General features: G+C 42.4%; 1 protein-coding gene across 1 annotated transcript in view; it reads right to left on the bottom strand.

Moving 5' to 3' along the window:
• The window catches only part of SMTNL2 (smoothelin like 2), a 302,171-nt gene that overhangs the window by 278,872 nt on the left and 1,466 nt on the right, over positions 1 to 21,833 (bottom strand). The gene's annotated exons all lie outside the window — the stretch shown is intronic.

The following is a 21,833-nucleotide window of genomic DNA, read 5'->3' as shown; positions in this document are numbered from 1 at the left end:
TGCCCCAAATAGGCCAAAAAAGGCCTGGCACAGGAGGGGGAAAAGGCCTGGCAGCGAAGGGGTTAATCCAAAATGGTTTGTTTTGTAATTATTTTTACATGGACGGAATGTACTTCACGAGTATTCAAGGAACGCTCCAAGATGGCGACCGCATTCGAGATCATTGGAAGCTGCTGTGAACGTTTGGTGCCCTTTCCTTGTTTTCACTGTTTGGTGAGTTTAAATGTAGAAAGTGCATGGTGCCCCATACCGTGATTAAGGCTATGGCCGAAACGTGTTGGGTGTGAACTATATGCAATATTAAATCTGCTATCAGCGAAAGCATTCACGGGTGTCAGAGAATTCTTTCATATTGTGAGAGATAATTTGGGACATATTGGGGACTAGCGGAGCCCTTTTTGGACCACCATAACAAGTGCCTCCCAAACGCCCAATGAAGGTTGGCTATGGATGGAGATATATATATATATATATATATATATACACACACTTTTTTTTTTCCACCAAATGGAAACGCAGCATACCAAGAGTCCTAGTACTCATGTTTAATAGTTGCCAGATTAAACACCATTACTGACACGTTTCAATTTACAAAGTCTTGATCGCAGTTAGTGAGTGCATTTTCTATGTCAACCATATATAGTATCCCGTCATATGCCCTTATGCAGCATTCTGGGATATGTAGTTCCAATACTTTTGAACATTTTTTAAACAAAAATATATATAACACAAGTTGATTGACAAACCAACATTGAAAATACCTGATACCCATTAACAAACATTACATTTGTATGCCAGAGTTCTAGTACTGTACCACAGATATGAAACATTGTTTGCATGCGCTAATGATCCAACTTGGTACTTCGACTGTGTTATTCATTTTTGCAATAACAGATGTGGTTAGGTACTTACTCAGTCTCTTATATTGATAAAAGCATGGATAATGGCATGTTTTTCCCAATATGGGTAACTAAGTAGCGTTCCCAGGTAACTAATATGACCTTTGGGTTCTAATGTGATGTAATCTCACATACTGGTCTAAATTAATGCCATTGGCTGCACTGCTTTAATATTTGCTGTCAGATCATATTATTTCAATATGGGTATCGGGTATAGTACCCTTACCATGCAAATAAATGACACCATTTGGTCCATTTAGATCTAAACCTATTATCTAGTTGTACATATATATATATATATATATATATATATATATATATATATATATATATATATATATATATTTTATTTTTTTCCTTCTCCACAATGTGGTCCAGTAAGTGGAGCTCTCGGACAGCTGTTGCACAGTGTTGGGTGACGGGCCATACGTCTCCAGTTGCTATTATTGTAAAAAGAAGATCACGCTGCACTCTATTTACTGACACAGTTTGTTAGTTTATTGCATATCCAGGCAACTGGTCACAAACTGTGTCTGTTCGAGTGCAGCTTTATCTATATATATATATATATATATATATATATATATATATACACACACACACATACATATATACATACACACACAAACACATATATATACATACACACACGTGTCAACTATGGGTGAGGTCATTCTCTTAGAAATATTATAGTTAATAGTTAATATTCCATGGTGGGCAGGCGGACAGTGCCCCTCTGCCCACCATGGAATCCTATTAGCCATAATCTTATTGAGAGAGTGACCTCCCCTTAGTAAGACTTTTCTGTAAGTCACTGGTCTGAATACCTCTATTAATCACCTATAAATTCTACAACTCAACTCTACCCAAATCAGTGCTGTTAGACAAATATATCCATTTCATGTCTTATACATATTTTTGAACGAGTCAGATAGAATTCATGATGGACATTACTTACAGTGAGCATATTTCAAAAGGCATTTGTAGAATTCTGTTTGATACTATTGAGCAAATCATTATTTAATCCCTACAAATGGCTATGCATTTCTTTGTCCTGTTCAATCCATGAGACATAATAAGTCTGGACTCCTCTCCTGTTTCCTCACACAGGCTATACCATAGTAACGCATGTGTGACCAATCTGCCCCATCATGACACTGCTGATGTTTTGCCATGGCATAACTCATGTCTCTTTTTTAGATAGACCTCATATGTTGGAGTATCCATTTCTTCTTCTCAGTGGGCAAATCTTACTCCCCACGTACCTCAGACCACAGAGGAATTCGATAACGTAAACCACAAAAGAGGTCTCAAATGTTATCCTTTCTTTTATAGGGATGTTCTTTCCTGTGAAGTCAAAGCATTCCTTCTTTTTAGTGCCAATCAGACATGACTTGCTGCAGCACACAAAACTTTTATTCTTCTCTCGTAACCAAGTCAATGATGCTGTTAGCTCAAAGTGGCTTCTTGCTAGGTGATCCTTGAGCGAGGCTGCCCTCCTATAGGTAATGTACGGTCACACCCCTAGTAATTATCCAATGCCACATCTTTCTTTCTCACACTACAGTATTTGATCAAAATGTTTAAGATCTGGTGGTTCTCTTTACTAGGTGTCAAAATTAATCTGATAGATGTTTGTCCCAGCGCTTTGACCAACCTCTGTTTATTTATGAGTGGGTGCACGTGTCAGGGACCTTGCTCTTCTTTCCCATTGTTTTATATCCAGATATTTGTTGCCCCTCTTTAGAAATCTCTGATCTGTATTTTTAAATTTGTTCTCCATTTCATTCACATCGGAGCAATTTCTTTTCATTCTGATGAATTTGCATTATGGGATAGTTTTTTTCAATGATAGCGGATGAAAGCTAGAGCCGTGCAAAACATTATTAGTTGCTGTTGCCTTGCGATGTATCGCTGTCTGTAGTTTATTTTCCTCAATGTATAGTGTCACATTCAGAAACTCAATCTGTGTTCGGCTCATTTTAGGTGCGAACTGCAGACCTAGATCATTTGTGTTCAACATGTCAAAGAACTCCTTAATTATACTCCTGAGCCATTCCAAATCAAAAATAGATAGTCTATAGAGAGAAGCCAAATGACAGTCTTTTCCATGTATTCGTGGTTTTCCTCTTTCCAAGTTACATGTTTCTCCCACCAACCCATGGTAAGGTCAGCGTAGCTTGGAGAGAAGGAAATTCCCATTGATGTACCGCAGATCTGAGAATAGATCTGATGATTAAAAATGGATACATTACTCCACAGACTAATTTCCGCCATCTCCAACAACATCTCTGAATGCTTTCACTCATGAATGCTCCTTTGTTTCAGGGAATATTTTACTGCTCTCAGACCTACTTCATGTGAGATCGATGTACACACATACACACAAGTTATTATAAAGCACATACACATGTAGTTTTGAGCTGCCATTCTGTGACTGCATTAATAGGAGTTGAATGGAGAAGAAGTGTATACAACACCATCAATCTTTGTTGCCTTTAGTTCTTGAACAGTTCTCTTGGCCTAAAGATGATAGAGAGAAGAAATTGGTTTGGAGAAATTATCAATTAAGTGCTAGTATGTACAACATAATGACAACCAATTTCTTCAGGACTAGTGGTCCAGTTAAACCACAGAATCCAGGTTTACCCAAATGCTCGGCCTCTGATGAAAGTGGGGTCATGTGCTTTGAGTCATGGGGGTCTATGTTAAACAAGAGACTAGGGCTGTCTAGCTTTTAGACATGCAGGACATTGTGTTTAGATTTGTTGTGAGAGGTGGAATAGGTGATTTGCTGTGTGTGAGGGTGCCATGTCAGCCGGCTCCCCAGGTTGCATGAAAGGACACTGAGAACAACAATATTGAGGCACCAGAATATTGTGTCAAAAATATAGGCGTTTACATATTTTGGGCCTGATTAGGACCTTGGCGGAGGGGATTACTCTGTCACAAAAGTGACAGATATCCCACCCACCATCTTACAAGTTCCATTATATCCTATGGAACTTGTAATACGGCGGACGGGATAACCATCATGTTTGAAAATGAGTAATCCCCTCTGCCAAGGTGGTAATCAGGGCCTCTGTATGTAAACTATCAAAGTATGGAGGAACAGATCATAAAAAAAGGTAAGAATATTAAAATATTACATATTTTCTTCATGAAAAATATGAATTTTAAATAAATAAAAAACAACAATTGAAAATAAATAACATTAACAAAAGTGTTGGACTTCAAAAAGGAGTCAGATGTACTAATCCCACTGCAACATAAGCAAAAGTAGGGAAAGTGTTAAAGTTAACACAGTTAGATTTACTGTTCTCACTCTAACATAAGCAAAAATCAGTTAAAGTGTCGGGCTTTGGTGGGGTTAGATTACTACTCCCACTCCAACATACACAAAAACAGGGAAAGTACTGGACTTTGGAATGGTTTTATGAACCATTCGAATTCCTAATCATTAAAAACAAAAAATGCCTAATACCATACAAATATTAAAACATTAAAAATAAATGCATTATAAACAGAACAGTAACTAAAAATACAAGTTTTAATATAAAAGAAAATAAATGTAATATCAGAAATACCCCTCCCTTCCTACTTCCCACAAAAACCACCAACAAAATACAAGCATTTGCAATGTAATGGTCTCGAATTTGCTTGAGTTAGAGCCATTGGCATTGTAAATTCATAACTGAACTTTTCTTGTCACATAAATTGGTCAACCCTGCCTCATAATTTCATTTTTTCCTACCATATAATTCCAGTGGCCCTCCATATAACTAAAACATGTCCATTTACTTTCTTCCTCAATCTGCAGTCAAAAATGAAAATGTTGCCATTTAGCATCCTAATTTAAATCTGCCATGCTAATTCCAATGGAATACCACTTTCACTACCCTCACTATCAGAGTTGCTGACTGGCTAACACAATCCCCCCCAAAAACAGACACAAGACAGCCACAGAGGAGAAACAAACTAGCAGGCTCACCCACACATATTAACAATGCTCAAACAGTCATTGTGTAATAAGGATGTCAAGTTGGCCTGAATCATGGTCTTAACTGTAATAAGCAGAGTTTATTAAAACATATACAATTATCATATAAATCTTTTTCAGAAATAAACTTTTAGCATTAGACTAATGCTCAAAACGGCCCCTAGAGAGCACCATAACAAAAATGACATTTTTAATAAACATAGCCACGTAACCATATTGTTAGCTCCTAAAGGGCATAAACCCATGAAAAAGAGAGGGCATTTTTAGATCTGGCAGGCCTGCTGCAATGGTATTACAAACAAGGCCTTTAAGACAAAACTTCTCCCAGCTGTAAAACAAAAGTTCTATCCATGAGAAAGCTTAAAAGACGCTGAATGGTGGGACGGATTATTATTTTGGGGAGCCTAGTGATGGGACCCAGAGATGACGTAGACAGAAAGGGCATTTTGAAGGTGGTCCCATTGTCCTAGGACCACAACAGGTTGAGTTAAGAGCAAAAATGTTTTGTAAAAGTAACGCCCTGCAAAGCACTAGGAGTTGAGTTTTCGTGCCGCGAATATTATATTATGTTGACTGCAATGCTCAGAACAGCCCCTGGTGAACATCACAATAAAAACAGCATTTGGAAGAAACCTGGTCATGTAACTATACAGTCAGCCCTTAGAGAACATACCCACATGAAAGTAATAGCCCCTTGAAGGTATAGTGCATTACACATTTTCAAGGCTAGCAGACCTAATGCAATGACATGACATAAACAAGACTCATAAAACATGACTTCTCCCATCTCTACAACAAAAGTTCCAGCCATGAGAGAACTCAAAAAGATAATGAATGGTGGTAGGGGTTATTATTTCATAGTCCCCACTAACAGTGAGGGGACCCAGATATGAAGTAGACAGAAAAAGCACATTGGGGTCATTGTTTTGAAGGTGGTCCCATTGTTCTAGGATCACCACAGGGTGAGTAATGAGCAAAAACATTTTGTGAAAGTAATGCCGGACAAAGCATTATGGGGCAAGTTTTCACGCCACAAATATTTTAGTATGTTAATATGACTGCAATGCTTACAACAGTCCCTAGAAGACAACACAGTGAAAATAACATTTGTAAGAAACATGGTCATGTAACTATATAGTTAGCCCCTAGAGGGAATAACCACACAAAAAGAAAAAAGTAGGAAGTAATGCACTGCAACCATATATTTAACCCCTAGAGGGCATAGTGCATTACACACTTTCAAGGCTGGCAGGCCTATTACAACAATATTAGAAACAAGGCCCTTAAAACATTAACTATTCTCAGCTGTAAAACAAAAATTCCAGTCATAAGAGCATATAAATACACTGACTGTGGGAGGGGTTATTATTTTGGTGTCCCCATTAACCAAGTGTGAGGACCCAGAGATGCCCTAGACACAAACAGTGTATCGCTCTGAATGTTTTGGTGGTGGTCCCGTTGTCGTAGGACCACAACAGGCTGGGTTATGAGCAAAAATGTTTAGTAAAAGTAACGCCCTGCAAAGCATTATGGGGCGATTTCTTCAAGTGCGGTGAATACTGTAGTATCGGCTCTCCCACTGTGCTGGAAGAGCCACTTTCGCTTTGAGGATTTCTGTTTTACATGAAGCATTTACCAATTTCAAGTGTTTTAAAAGGAGAGTCACAAGAAAGGACTCTGATTAGGTGTGGAAGGCTCTGGAGGAAACTATGATGATTCTGTTCTCCCAGAAGCCCTGCTGCTAGGCAAATGAGGCCCTCTGACTGCCACACTCGTAATGAGGCCCTATGATTTCTAACTCAGGCAGGTCCAGATTCTTCTCACTGAGCATTACTGCCTCTCCCTGATTTATAGCACTTCTCATGCCTGCGTCCAACTCCCTGAGCAGGTGCTCCAGCTGACTACTAGGATAGAGGTGATTTTTTAGATTTCTCCTACCAGACAGCTTTTAACTATCTGCAGGCCAAAGCCTTCTTTAGAACACAGTAAAAACTTAGTGACCTTAAAAAGCTTGCCTGTTTAACGTTGTTTTGCTTTCCTGTCAGTCCCATTTGCTTGCTTTTTATTCAATAACTTTTATTTCTTTTTTTTTGGTTTTGTCCTTTTCCTGGAGAATAGCCACTTTACTAGGGGTCCGTGAAATTCTCATAATTTGCTTTTGCATATATATGCAAATGTGTGTGAAATGCAGAGAGAACACAGTGATATATTTTAATATGAAGTGCGTCCCTGAACCAAATTTTGTCCCGAAAATGCATTTAATTGCGCAAAAAAAAAAAAGTGGAAAGAGCAACAGGTACACCTGTTCTCCCAGTTTCCTTTATTTGTGCTGGTTTGTCATAAACTTTTGCAAAGGATTTTGCAATTACATGATGTGCTGCAATTGCGTAATTCTGAGAGTTTAGCGTAACAAGTGCAACGCAAAATCCCTGAATTGAGCAAGCATTACTTACATTTTATCCGAACTTACTTTTGACTCTCCTTTTGTCTCGTTTAACCTGTATCCTTTCACTGTTCCCATTCGGAGAAACTTTTTTCTTTCAGCATCTCCGTGAGAGTGCATTCATTTTTCAGCTGTCTGCCTGTTGTGCAATTTCCTTCTCCAAACACCGCTTCCTGATACCTGCCCTGCGTTGCACTCTCATTCCTCTCCCTGAACTCTTCCATTGCTTTCCCCATCCTCCCCGGCTTTTATTGTTTTTAAAGTACTCCCCAGGACAGCATCAAGTGGCTTCTTTGTGTCTCCTCTAACCACTGGTGGATCATTTTTAAAATGTTATGTTTATTAGGGCCTGGCATTTGTCACTTGCTGTTAGGCCTCCCCTCAATGCTGAAAGTACAATGCCTCACTGAAATTACATTTTTTCTTATTTATTTACCAATCTAAGTGGTGTTCTCCATCTTGGCTTAATAAAAAAAAAAAATAATTAAAAAAAGGGTCCACATCATTTGGAGATCACGTGCGATCAGAGACGGGGGAACATGGCAGCCGGCAGGGACGCGGGCCACGGAGCGTCTGCCTAGAGGAGCTGGATCGGGGGAGAGGAGAGGAGGGCACATGTGCCGGCTTACCAGTGTTGAGGAGGACACAAGCGGCGTCGCTGGAGCAGTGCTTTGGCAATGCGCAGCTCTGGAGCTGCAAAAGACGTGCTTGGCTACAGCGCGTTACCCTCTTTGAGGGAGAAGCAGCGGCAGCAACAGGAGAAGCGGCAAAGCCAGCACAAGCAGCTTGCTGCCTCAGGAGAGTGGATGAAGGGGCACACAGAGCATTTGTGCCTAATGTGAAAAGAGGAAGCCAGGCAGTTCAAGCAGTGGAGGAAGCAGCTGGCTTGGTAAGAGGCAGGAGGAGACTTGGGGAGGAGAACCTTGGCAGTTTAAAAAAAATCTGGTCCCTCTCGGGAGGTGAACTTCGGAGGTAAAACTGGAGAGTGTGGGGGTGTGATTTGTGAATCTTTAAAAAGGAGACTCCGTTAGTGAGCTCCCACCAGAAAAAGTTTGTTGGTGCCAAGCTTGTCAAAAGGGGGAAGGCAGACTCCCCTGTTAAGGTAAGGCTTAAAATAACCCCCTCTTTGCGGTCCTACTTCCAAATCCTCCCCCTAGTGGCGTCAGACGATTGTTCTAGGTTTATGGGACCAGAGGAAGGGGCTCAGCCCTCTGTAAGCAAGGCAATGGAGGAGGTGGCAACTGAAGTGAGTGTGGAAATGGCTGTAGGGGATAAGAGCGGGGCTGCCAGGCTCTCTCCCATGGAAGAGATGATTACGAAGTTAGCAGGGGAGATCAAAAAGGGTTTCTCGGTATCAGAGGCAAATCAGGCTAGTATAAAAGAGGTGTTCGAGATATTGGAAACTAAATTTGACTTATTGGCTAAAAGAATGCAGCTTTTGGAAGAGTCAGTGGAGTCCCTGCAAGAAGATGTAGCACAGATTAAGCAGGATTTGCGGAAGTCAAAAGCTTGTGAACAAGACCTACAGGATAAATTGGAACGGATCGAGAATGCGGCAGGGAGGAATAATCTGAGAATTCTAAATATACTGGAGGGGAACGATATTAAGACATATTGTGCCTCACTTATTAAGAATTCCCTACAGTTGGATGAAACCGAATGGGAGATTGCGGCAGACATTCAGAGGATACATAGGGACCCATTTAAGAGAGAGTCTGCCAGGAAGAAACCTCAGAAGATTTTGATAAATTTTTTGACCTATGCTTTAAAAGAGAAGATCCTGTTGCAAGCATTAAAACAAAAAAATAAACTTTAAGAGGGAATTATTTTTCCTTTGAAGTTAGGTCGGATCTTGCAAGTACTACCCTTAATAGACAGTGGGAACTGGGTAATCGTATTGAAGATTTCAAGAAGCTGGGTGCGTCAGCGCAACTCAAATTCCCAGACATTTTGAGAGTGATGTACAACAATAAGATGTACAGTTTAAGAGACATAAAAACAGCGGATGATTTATTAGCATCGATAAGAAGTGGACCATCTTGAAATATGGGGGTTGTATCCTCCTCTCTATGTCCCTCTGGTCGGATTTTTTCTGGTAGCGCTCCTAATTAGGGCTTTATCAGCTAGCCCAGTATGAGTCAGGGATGGGTTCCTGGGGGGTGGGGGGGAGGGGGCAGTATTGGAGAAAAAAAGAAGAAAAAAAAATACTAAAAGAAAAACCTCTTTCACCCCAGATACAACAGGGTACATTAGAGTTGGAACTAAGGACAAGAGATAGGCAAAGCTGATGAGATACTGGGTAGGGATAGTAGTCTCCTTCATATTATGACATGGAATGTAAATGGGCTAAGAATACACGGTAGGAAAAATAGAATTCTGCAATACTTGAGGGATTATCCAGCTTCCATTTATATTTTGCAGGAGACCCATCTGACGGGACCTGAATGCTCTAAGTTATTTAAATCTCAGCAGTGGGTTAGGCATGTGGTGCCTACAGAGAATACTACTAATAGCAGGGGGGGGTGTTTATAATCACTGAACAGCAACTTAATGTAGTTGTGTTAAAAACTGCAGTAGATAGTATGGGTCGCTGGACCATTATTAAACTCCAGATTTGTGACGTAGTGATAACAGTGGTTGGTTTTTATGGTCCTAACTCTGATGATTTAGAACCAATGAGGAAAATGTTTTTCCACCTCTTCTATTTTCCTGGTCCAATAGTTTTAGGGGGTGATTTTAATGTCTTGTTGGATAATGATTTAGATAGATCACAAAGTTCCAGGTCCACAGTTATGCCAAAATCTCAGAGCTTTTTGAGGTCTAGGATGAGAGAATTGGGTCTGCAGGATATTTGGAGAGTAAGAGCTGGTACTCAACAGGTTTTCTCTTTTAAGAATAAGAACTATGGCCATGCATCCAGAATAGATTATTTTTTGATAGACCAGGGATTGGTGGATATGGTTGACAATTTAGAATATAAGGCTGCCCACCTGTCAGACAATTCGGCGGTGGTTTTAACAATAAATCTTATCACCAAAAGAGAGATGAGAAGGTGGACATTAGATCGAACATTATTGTTGGAGAACGACGTTAAGTCTCAATTGTTTATTGAGACGGAATAATTAAGTTTAAATATCGGTTCAGCTTCAATAAGCATGGTGTGGGATACGTTTAAGGCATTTTTAAGAGGCAAAATTACAAGTCTCACCGTTGTTAGGAATAAGAAGTATAGGATGGAAATGAAGGTATTGGAATGCAAACTGAATGAGTGTGACCGCTTGGAGATGGATGGCCTAGAATCTCTAGAACAGTTAGAAGTCATGAAGTCTCATTCGAAATTGCAATTGGAGACGATATTACAGACTAGGTTAAAAAAAAAGATGGGAAGCCTGTAAGTTCGCTAATTTTGTATACGGAGAGAACCCAAGTAAACTATTGACTTATATAAGGAAGATACTGTGGTAATGAATGAGGAGGTGCGAAGATGGTTGGATGCGGATACACTCCCTAAAATTACAGACAGAGAAGGAAATGATAAATCAGAAAATGAAGATGGAAGAGATTAAGTCTGCTATTATGTCAAGTAAGGGGGGAGGGTGGGGGGGGGGGGGGAGCGGCAGGCCCTGATGGCATTCCAATTGAACTATATAAAACGCTGGGGGATGCTATTGTCCCGATAATGTTGGCTCTATTTGAAGAGTTATATGATAAGGGGGAGGAACTTCCTGAATCTTGGAATAGCGCTAGAATTACGGTGGTTCTGAAGCCAGGCAAAAGTCCAGTTAGATGCGAGTCTTATAGACCAATTTATTTATTGAATGCAGAATATAAGGTTTTTGTTAAGGTTCTGGCGGATAGATTGAATAAAGTGGTGGGTGGTCAATTACATAAAGATCAGAAAAGATTTATGAAGGGCAGGTATCTACACAAATTGACAGGAGTTTAATAGGGACCATTGATATTGCTACAACATTTAGTCTCCCCTTAGCTGCAGTAATACTGGATGCTGCAAAGGCGTTTGATAGGGTGAACTGGGTCTTCCTGTTTACTATTTTGAAAGAATATGGTTTTGGGGATAAACTTTGTCAGGTGATGCGCCAAATTTATTTGAAACCGGCAGCTAGGGTTTTAGTAAATGGGAGCTTGACTTCTCCGATCCAAATATTTAGGGGTACGAGACAGGGATGCCCACTTTCACCATTATTGTTAAATTTATATATGGAACCTCTTGTCAGAAGAATTAGACAAGAGCACAAAATTCCATCTTTTGTATATGGTGAATGGGAGAAAAGCGCCTCCCTCTATGCTGATGATTTGTAAGTTTGTACATCTGATTTACATATAGCATTACCAGCTGTTCTGGATATAGTCGAGAATTTTGGTAAGGTTTCGGCTATCAGATAAATGCTGGTAAGACAGTTATAATGGCATGGAATCAGAGCACGGGAAATCTATCAAGAAAAAGTGAAATGAGGTATCTTGGTATTAAGATACTTCAAGATATTGAGCAAATCGCGGATGCTAATCTTAGTATGGTACGTAGGGAGTGTTCTAATTTGATGAAAAATTGAATGTATTTACCTTTGTCAATCTTGGGCAGAATACATTTAGTTAAGATGATAACCTTACCTAAAGTCACTTTCCTATATAACTCAATCCCTTTACAGTTTGATAAAGTTTTGATTGGCAAATTTCAGCAAGATATAAATTCATTTATATGGGCGCAGAAGGGAGTAAGGATTTCTTGGAAAAGTTGCAGAGGAAAAAAAGGAAAGAGGTGGATTAGCGTTACCTGATTTGTAATCATATGGTTGGGTGTTCCAACTTAAAAATGTTGGAATTTTGGGCTCTTCCTTAGATACCACAGAGATGGGGTGTATGTTTAAGGCTATGTTAGCAGAAGTAAAGGAGGGTCTAAACCATTACCTGTTTAAATTTGGAGACCCCAAATGTTTCAAAATAATTAAGTTAAAAGTCTTGCGGGATGCTGCGAAATTATGGTTTAAATAATAGGTGCTCAAGATTGATTATTATAGTAGTTGGTCACCTATCTGGGATTCACCAGGTACACCTGAGTGTCTTAAGGATGTCTTCGCTATTCCAATCAAGAAGGCAGGTTTTAAATACTGGGGGGGGGAAGTTAGTTAAGGACGGGGACTTAATATCTTGGGAGAAAATTTGGCAGAAAACAGGTGGGGCCTTGTCAAGGTTAAAGTACCTTCAACTGAAAGGGTGGATAGGTAAGGATAATAAGAGATGTGGTTGGCAGTTTCAGATAGAAGATAAGATCCTGGAAGATCCCCTCCCAAAAAAAGTAATGGCGACTTGGTATTGGGAGATAGTAGAGGCAGGGGATGGTGAATTTAATTTGCCCAAAGATTTATGAGGTAACTTTTTTTTTTTTAAACACAGTTTGGGGAGGTCTGGGAGGTGTCTATGCGTACTCTTTATCAAGTGGTCAAACCTGTCCTGTTCAGACGAAACCATATATTTGCACTACATAGAGCATTTTTGTCTCCTTATAGACTTTCAAAGATGGGGAAAAAGGAGGTGATCAAACGTGTAAAGTGTGGTATGGAAAAGGCGACGGAGGTGCATATGTTTTTTGAATGTTTGGCGATTCAGTCTTTTTGGGAAGCAGTGAGGCATACGATATCTAAGGTATTGGGGCTTGGGATCAAGATCGCCTTACTATTATTTATTTTTGGAAAATTGGAACAGAGAGTAAATTTAAGGGCGGACTCGCAGAAGGCTATTTATTAGCTAGAAGAGAAATTTGTAGGAGATGGGTAGGCAGGGTTACTCCCTCCTATAAAGAGTGGTTGGATCAAGTGAAATATGTATTTAAAATGAACACGGTAATGGGTATCACCAAGTCAAGGAATTTTTGGTTACTTTTTAAAGCCTGGTTGGAGGAACAATTGGTGAATATATAAATTTTGTCTGATGAATTTTCTTCCTTTGTGTCTCTCATAATCCATTAAATCAGGGTAATATATGTGCCCTTTTCTTACCTCCACCTTTATTGCGTGGTGGACATGTTGAGAGAGAAAGAAGGAGGCCCCCTCCCCGGTCAAGGAGGAAGGTCGATTACAAGAGTGCAGAAAAAGACCTGGTGCCTGGGATGAAGGAGGACCAAAAAAAAAAAAAAAAAAAAAAAAACATTCCCTAGGTGCTCATATGTGCTCATGCACGCATAGGGACATCATTAGATTAGGCATGCACACTTCTAAGGAATGATGCAGCCTTTTTTTTTTTTGCTGGTGCCACACAGCAGTCATCAAAAAAGATTTTTGTTGATGCTGCACAGCATCTGCAAAGAAACATCAACAAAGCTAACAGATAAATAAGGTGAGATTGACTGAGTTTGCCAATGCTTGTTTTTTCTTCTTCTTTCCAATCAGCACTAAGCAAAGTGAATCATGAAAAGAAATCTTTTTTGGGGTCATCTATTTCTGCCAACCAAGGGCTGAAATAAAACTTTGAATAGCAGCAGGTATCCTCAGTACTACATGGGTTGCTCCAATTGACCTAACGTATGAGCAGTTAGTCCTAGGGTCACTGTAACTGGCAGACAGGCCTGACACAATGCCTTATTTTAATTGGTTGGAACGGCGAAACCACAGCATTGGGGACACTTTTAAAAACAATCAGCACAGGTCCTTGTGCAAGGCCCATTCCGAGAGCTAACACTTAACCAGAAACTCTGCAGGTAATCTGCTCTTCTCTGGATCCCATTTTCAAGCAGGAAGTCCGAATAAAGCAGTTTTTCAGGGTCGTGTCCGTGAAGTGTTAGTGCATTCTTCTCGCTTGCGAGGTTTTGTTGTTAACTAAAAGGGCTTGGAGCCCACCTGTTCTTTACCATTTGGAGTGGCACTCTTCTTTGCAGTCTTTTAATTTGTCACTGCTAGCCTGGCATCATTTCTGTGGAGTAGGGGCCAGGCACGGATTGATCCAACGTAATCAGTGCCCATCCGCTGTTCGCGACATGATAGAGGTACTATTTTGTTCTTTTTATTAACTTCTAGGGCCCTGCAAAGAGAAGACGTGTGACTGGCAAAAACGTGCCCTTCAGGACAAACAAAATTGCAAAGTTTTATTTTCTATAGTTAACTCTTATTTTGCTAAGTCTTCTTTTCTCACTTTACACTTGTGTTTAGTTTTTGCTCGTGGGCAGCCAGCTGTCCTCTAAAGATTACGTTTATCTTCTTCTAAATATTGCAAAGTAACATTGTTATGTGTAACTTCCTAAATTATGCTTGAACACATTTTTGCAGTACATCCCAATCCACTCCAATCTTCCCCACACCAATCCATTCCACACAATCCAAACCATTTCAATCCACCCCACACCAATCCAGTCCACCCCACACCAATCTAATCCACCCCACACCAAAACACCACACTCCAATCCTCACAACCCACCCTAATCCAATCACCCCACACCAGTCAACCCAATCCAATCATCCCCACTCCGATTCGCCATAGTCCAAGCCCCCCAAATCCAGACCTCCCCACCCCACACCAATCCACCCCACTCCAATTAACCCAACTCCTATCCAATCCACTCAATCCAATCTTCCCCACACCAATCCAATCCACCCCACTCCAGTACAATGTAATGCACCCCACTCCAATCCACTCTTACTCCATGCCAATCACCCCACACCAATCCAATCTATCCCACACCAATCTAATCCACCCCATTCCAATTCAACCCACCCCATTCAACTTTCTCCACTCCAATCCACCACACTCCAATACAATACAATCCAGCCTACTCTAATCCACCCACTCGAATCCATTCCACAGCATTTCAGTGCAATCCAACTCGCTTCAATCCCCGACTCCACTCCATCCCAATCAAATCCACCTTAATGCACCCCACTCAAGTCCAATACTCCCCACTCCAACTCACCCCATTTCAACCCACCCCAATCCACTACTCCAATTAACCCCTCCCACTCTATCGCAATCCCATCCTCCCCACTACCTCAATCCACTCTATTCCACCTCATGACACTGCACTCTATGACACTGCCACTGAATTATACTGCCCTCTACAACACTCCAGTCCCCCTACTCCACTCTATGACAATCCAACAAATCAACTCTACAACCAATCCAGTCTACAACACTTCGCACCACTAACTATTAGCAAAGCTGAACAGTAGCCACATTAATGTACAACATGGCTAAAACACACTGGCAATAGCTGTTGTAGAGGCGAATGGCTTTGCCAGTGCTTGTTTTCTGCTTAACTATAACGGTGCCCCTTCTACAGGTAGCTTGCGGAGTGGATATTGTTGGTTTTCTACACTAGACTCTGCTCTGCAGGCGAACTAAAATATAGGCAGATGACACCATTTTCTCTTTTTAGCTTTTTATTTTTGTAAACATTCCCCTACTTGCTGACACACCACCACATCAGTGAGATAAAAGCTTTATATGAAACCCGCCATTATCACAAGACTGATTCTTTCTTTTCTTCCCCCACCCCAGCCCCCGCCACTCACCTGCTACCCCCACCACCACTATAGCGCTTCGAGGCGGCCTTAGGAGCAGCAGGGCCAGTAACCGAGCAAAAAGCACTTTTCAGGACACCACTATTAGTTACAGCTGTCCACTCCTTCGAAGCGGACTCCAAGAGGGCTACTCTAAGCTTTCTCTTGGACTCAAACCCACGACAAACACAAATGTGGTTGGCGTTTTACGGGTGGAAACAATTATTTGTTTAGATGTGAACACAATAGTGTCCAACGCGTCAAACCTAGACTGGTGACAACATTTCTACAACCACAGTGCTTATTTTGAGCCGGTGGTTGCCGGTGCTAGGCAACTGCAATTATTCTTCTGCCTCAAAAGAAACATACGGGAAGGACAGAGGAAGAGAAAAACTAAAGTGTGTCATGAAGGGAGAAAGCAGAAAGCTGCAAGAGTGAGCTGAAGGGGCAGGGAGAGGCAGTAAATGATTAAAAAGGCCCGAGATGGCTTCAGGATTGCGCTTCCTCAGTATTTCGTGATCGCACATTTAAATGCAGCAACGATGTGTTTCAGAGGAGAGCTTTGGGCACCGGCAGGTTTTAATTTACAAATTAAGCACTGCTGGGCGATCGCTGTTTAACTCACCTGCTGTATGCTGATGATCTTGGGCTCTTCAACCAGACAAAGATCGGTCTGCAGCGACAGCTCACCACCCTAGGCGACTACACAGCTTGGAAATGTCTGGAGGGCAATCAAGCTAAAACTAGGACAGTCACATGTGGCTTAAAAACAGCTTATGACAGGAGGTGGAAATCCAATGGCGCATGTCTACATCACAGTAACCAATATAAATATCTGAGCAAGCCTCTAGACGTAAAGGATAATTTGCATCCCATCTGCGTACCCTGAGCAACAAAGGCTCCAGCTCAAAGGATGGTCTTTCAGCTGTGGAAACCAAACTTCAAGGTGCAAATCTGTACCCCTCCTCCAGGTGATGAAAGCAAACATTCTCACAATATTATCTCACGGAAGTGAAATAACCTTGGGTAAGGAGCCCAGGCTATGCGATAAGCTAATTACTGGAGTCTATAAAACTGGCCTCCGGTTACCGCAGAGAGCTTCGCCTGCACGAGTAAGACTTGAATTTAGAATCATAAAACAGTACTGGGCAAGACGTTGCTGCTTTCTCAATGTTTGCCACAGGCTTCGATCAGCACCGGAGGGCTCCATGCAGGGCCAACCCTGGGGCAGACCTCTCATCGCCGTACTGGCAGCACCTAAACAACAAATGATCTGAATTTTCTCTGACTGGTGTCTGGAGTAGTCAAATTTCTTACCAGGCTTTTTAGAAATTAACAACTTTAACAGAAAAAAAAAAAACACAAAAAAAACTATCAAAACTATAGGAGCTGGCAGTGTTAGGCAGGCGCTCTCATTCATGGTCTGTTCTTCAGTCCTATGCTTCCATCAAGCAGCAGAACTATATTTTGTGAACCTACCCTCTATGGATCAAGGCCAGGTTGGTGGCCCTAAGGTTGGGTGGATGGGAAATGCGCGCCCACCTTCCAGCATGGCGGCCTTCTGAAGGTCACGCTTAACGATGCCGTCTCCGTGGCCAAGGAGGAGAAGCCATCATTCACATTTTATGCATCTGTCCCGCACTGCATCTCTCCCGCACTGCAGAACCCCACCAATATTATTTTAAATGTTAAGCATCTCCGCGTGGGTAGAACGGAACTGGACAAATCATCCTTTGCAGCATCCTGACAGGACGCCACTGCTCTGCAAGGGTTTCATTTCTGGACTGGTGTGCCCCTACAGGTTCCATACTCTGCCTAGTTTCATCATTGCACGGATCCAAGCTGGGCCTGGCGGATCTCCTCTGCACATTTTGCCACCGCATTTGAGCATCCTATCTGTTGTAGACCCCCCCCCCCCCCCCCCCTCGTAGCGGCGCTCACTGTTTACCGTAGGGCGGCTTATTGGCGCCTTACAGACCCTCATGCCCATCTGCACCTGGCTAGTTTTGGGGGGTCTCGTTGGGGCCACAGCGGGGCCAGGCCTGGCGGAATCGGGACTAGTTTTATTAATCGTAACATCGATCGGTTCCCGCCTCCGAGGTCAGGGACAGGGACCTGCGCTCTGAATTTACCCAGTACTAGCGGCCTGTTCGATCTACTTTCAGTCCTGATTTAGGTTTGCTGTTTAGTACAGGTACTTTTAACCTTTTATGTTGCTTACTGTCGTGCACAATAAACTGCACAATAAAAATCATCACAGTGTGTAGGAAAGAAAAAAAACAGGTCCCAGTTGCTGGCCTTGATTATTAAGTGCAGTTCGGTGGGGAGGGGCAAACATGCGAGGAAAAGGTATAGCCCCCACACCAGGGTCGACCGACGCCCCCTCAACAATTTGTTCTCAAGCTCAGAGTAGCAACCAACCCCCCCGGGCACACACTCCACCAAGCAGACTCCTTTTCTAGGAAGGTTATTTTAAGCACTGGTTAGAGTATATTTTAAACTGCCCGCAGAGTCCGGTTCCTTGCTGCACTCAAAGTTTCATGAGGGAGCATTGTCAGGAATGAGGGAGAGTGAGGCTTCACTGCAGTTGTCTGGCAAAGAGCACCTGTCCATCCATCCATGCCTGCCTTTGCCCATAAATCCATTCACTCACCCATTCGTGCACTCAGTCACAGACAAGTGAGCATCGCCAGGCATGAGATGGGAGCGGTGTTTCACAGAAGGCATGCTCTAAAATGGAAAAAAAACATAAGTGCCGGAAGGTAGAAATCGCTATGGACAAGGGGCGGAGTTTGTGTGGGATAGGGGCGGGGCTTGCTTTTTACTGACAAACAACGCGGGTGGGCTTTCTATAGGGGACATAGCCACAGCGGTGGAACTATGGAACCTTTCCAAGAGATGTGGCCTATGTAACTAAGGGCGCTGCTCAAAACGTGTAACCTAAAATCCTGCCTGTCACACAGTGCGACAGCCGTCTAGCGCTTGAGCGGCTTTCTGTGCGCTTCCTGTATTGCATCCAGACTTATCAAACAACTGACATGCGCCTAAAACAAGCCAGGCTGATGCAAATCACCTTCTGGACTCTCCGTGCAAGTGTCTCCTTTGTACTTTCAATCACCTGCACAAAGCACGTTATTATGGAAGGGACGTGAACCAACTCCTGCGAACCTTGAGTCGGGACAGAACCGAACCTCAGAATTCCAGGAGGAAGCCACACAGACCCAGTGGTTTTTGTCAATGCTTGTTAGCAGTATCGGATGAATGAGCATCACTAGTTATTTTCTCGTGGGAAGTATAATCGGGAGGGTTTCGGTTCTGAAAGCATGAGACTGAATTAAGCATCTCAGGGGTCTGTGAAAGGACTACTGGTCTTCAGTTATCACAATCACTCTTGTTCTTCTATTCACGCCACTTCCCACCGCCTTCTCTCTGTGAAACGCTTTTTTCCCCTCCCCACATCTTCCTGGAGTCCCCTCTCACCACATTTAAGTCCTGGTTTCTGTCCTCGTCAACACCCACCTTCCACTCTTTCCTGCATGTACGTCCCTGAATGTCCATAACTTCACCCGCCCCCCACCTCCCGCACACAAACGCAAAGCACCCATCCACCTCTATGCACTACATTACCGTCAGTGTCGGCTCCAGAGCTCGCAGTCCTGTGTACGAGTGAGGAATAACCACCGCTTACTCCGCTGGTTCAAAGCCACGTGTGATCTCTGCTACCTGTGCTTGCACGAAGGGCGATTCTTCCCCTCTTCTGAAAACTAACTAGACCACTATTCTAGAAAGCGATATTTGGTAAGGAGTCTGGACAGATAAAGGGCCTCTTCAAATACATGTCCTACATTTTCTGCGAATTTGGAAGATGATGCGGCGTTACCTAGCAACCGAATGCCACGAGCGACGTCCGGCCAATCCTGGCTTTTCCAGCCAACATCGCTTCGTATTATGTGTCCCCGCAGCTTTTCTTTTCGCGGTAAATGCTCACGCAGGCAAAGAGCTGTTGTATAGAAAGCCAGGAGTCCCCGCGGGCGTTACACTGGATACGAGGCTACTTAGCGGCTAAAAGGATGTCTGGAAAAACAAGGTCTAGATTTTAATCCTTCTACCGCGCTTGAACACTTTGTACTACCATCCCGTTATTACCAGGGTTGGTAGACTTTAGAACAGGGCTCTCCAACCTTTTCTTTAGTGAGAGCTACTTCTGACCAATGAAAACAGTCCAGAGCTACTAATGACTAATCATTGTTACAGAAGTGACTATATCATGTACAACCACAATAGTGACCATACCTTTTGCAGGATAATAGCAACCACCTGGGTGTATATCACAAACTAAATGATACTTAAATATATGATGTAGTGCTTGTCAATATTGTGGCTATATTATGATGGAACACCGACCAACCCAACACATAAGACAGGGTTACCAACAGGACTGTTGGGACAAACGTCATCAACTTAAAAGCTTCCACATGAATATTCAAATAAAAGCCACAGAAACAAGTGCCCACTGGCACAAAATAAATACTAACAGATATAAATTTCGCAACTACACAAGAATCGTCATTCAAAGAGCAGCTTTAAATTAAAATATGTTTTACTTTTATTTAAACATGCCATTCTCTCAAATTAAACACTTTTCTTTCAAATATACCCTTTTTATTTTAAGTAAAACACCCCAAGAACACTGAATGACTGATAGAGTGGGGCTTACAGAATCACAAATCTCCATGTGACTTTGTAAATAGAGAGAGGAGACACATGATTATATTTCAAGTCTTGCAGGATGTCACAGTGTGCGGTCTGGAGATGTATACAGCTGCCTTCTTCAATGTGGCTGGACCATCTAAATTACATACTGTGCAGAGCTGCACCTCAGGGAGCTACTTTTCAGGGTACTGGCGAGCTACCTGTAGCTCCTGAGCTACCCGTTGGAGACCCCTGCTTTAGAACAAATGCAGAACGTCACAGGTCTTTCAAGAACACATATTTTGATGGCCACTGGGAAGAAATGTATATCAACGAAAGCGCCATTAATGCAATAGGATGGCTTGATTATGTGTCAAGGAACACACAAATTATGTGGTACATAACATACTAAGTGCCTGGTCACAACTGGTCGGTTATACAGATCGCTACGCAAACACAACGTTTACAAATATAAGTGCTACAATGTTTATCACACTTAACAACTACCGTGGGTGTTAAAGTCTGCACCCTTCGTTGACTTTTGGCCAGAAACTGGTCATGCTGTTTTGGTGTGGCAAGCATCCAAATCTGTGATCTATTACCTCGTTTTCAGAGCAGAGCTCTGTATAGATGATAGCTATGGCACCAGATAAATTCCGAATTCCTCCTAGGATGCAATAATTACCCATCCTAACCTAGGGCGTTCATATCCAGGCCCTTGCATGCAAAGTGGAGGCAGCACTGTGTGGCACTGACCAGCTGTCCTAACATTTGAACACACACCATGTACTCGGGGCCAATCGTTGGTCTTGGTACGGCCCTCACCTATCGAAACACCAGTAATCTCTACCATGAGGTTTGGGGTAAGTAAGGGTTTCCTTGCGTTCACCTCGCTCCGTGTTTGTTGGGACCCTGTATCCAGACCTCTGCTTTCATTTGCCAACCTACTGTATTATGGGAATTGTAGTCATAAATTGCTTCAATTGCACCAGTTAGGCGGACAGCCCTAGGTAACAGGGAAAAAAACCATGGACCAGTAAAGATGGGCTTGTTGGCGGGTGACAACCCTTGACTCTGGAAAGACACTTAGGAGAATAACAAGCCAGGAGTCCCCCAAATTACTGAGCCTCTTGCATCTCGACTCACTCACTGTACTTCTAACCCCGGCTGAAAATGGGGCCAGATTACGGAAGCCCGCGAGGCAAGGGTCACGCTGCTGGGTTTCGAAGATTAAGAAGGGTGCACTTTAAAGAGTTACGCGCATCACTTAAATTACCCCTGCGGTTCCGGTACAC

Source organism: Pleurodeles waltl, chromosome 3_2 (genome assembly GCF_031143425.1).
Source record: "Pleurodeles waltl isolate 20211129_DDA chromosome 3_2, aPleWal1.hap1.20221129, whole genome shotgun sequence".
Classification (NCBI taxonomy): domain Eukaryota; kingdom Metazoa; phylum Chordata; class Amphibia; order Caudata; family Salamandridae; genus Pleurodeles; species Pleurodeles waltl.
This window is presented reverse-complemented; position numbering and strand designations above follow the sequence as displayed.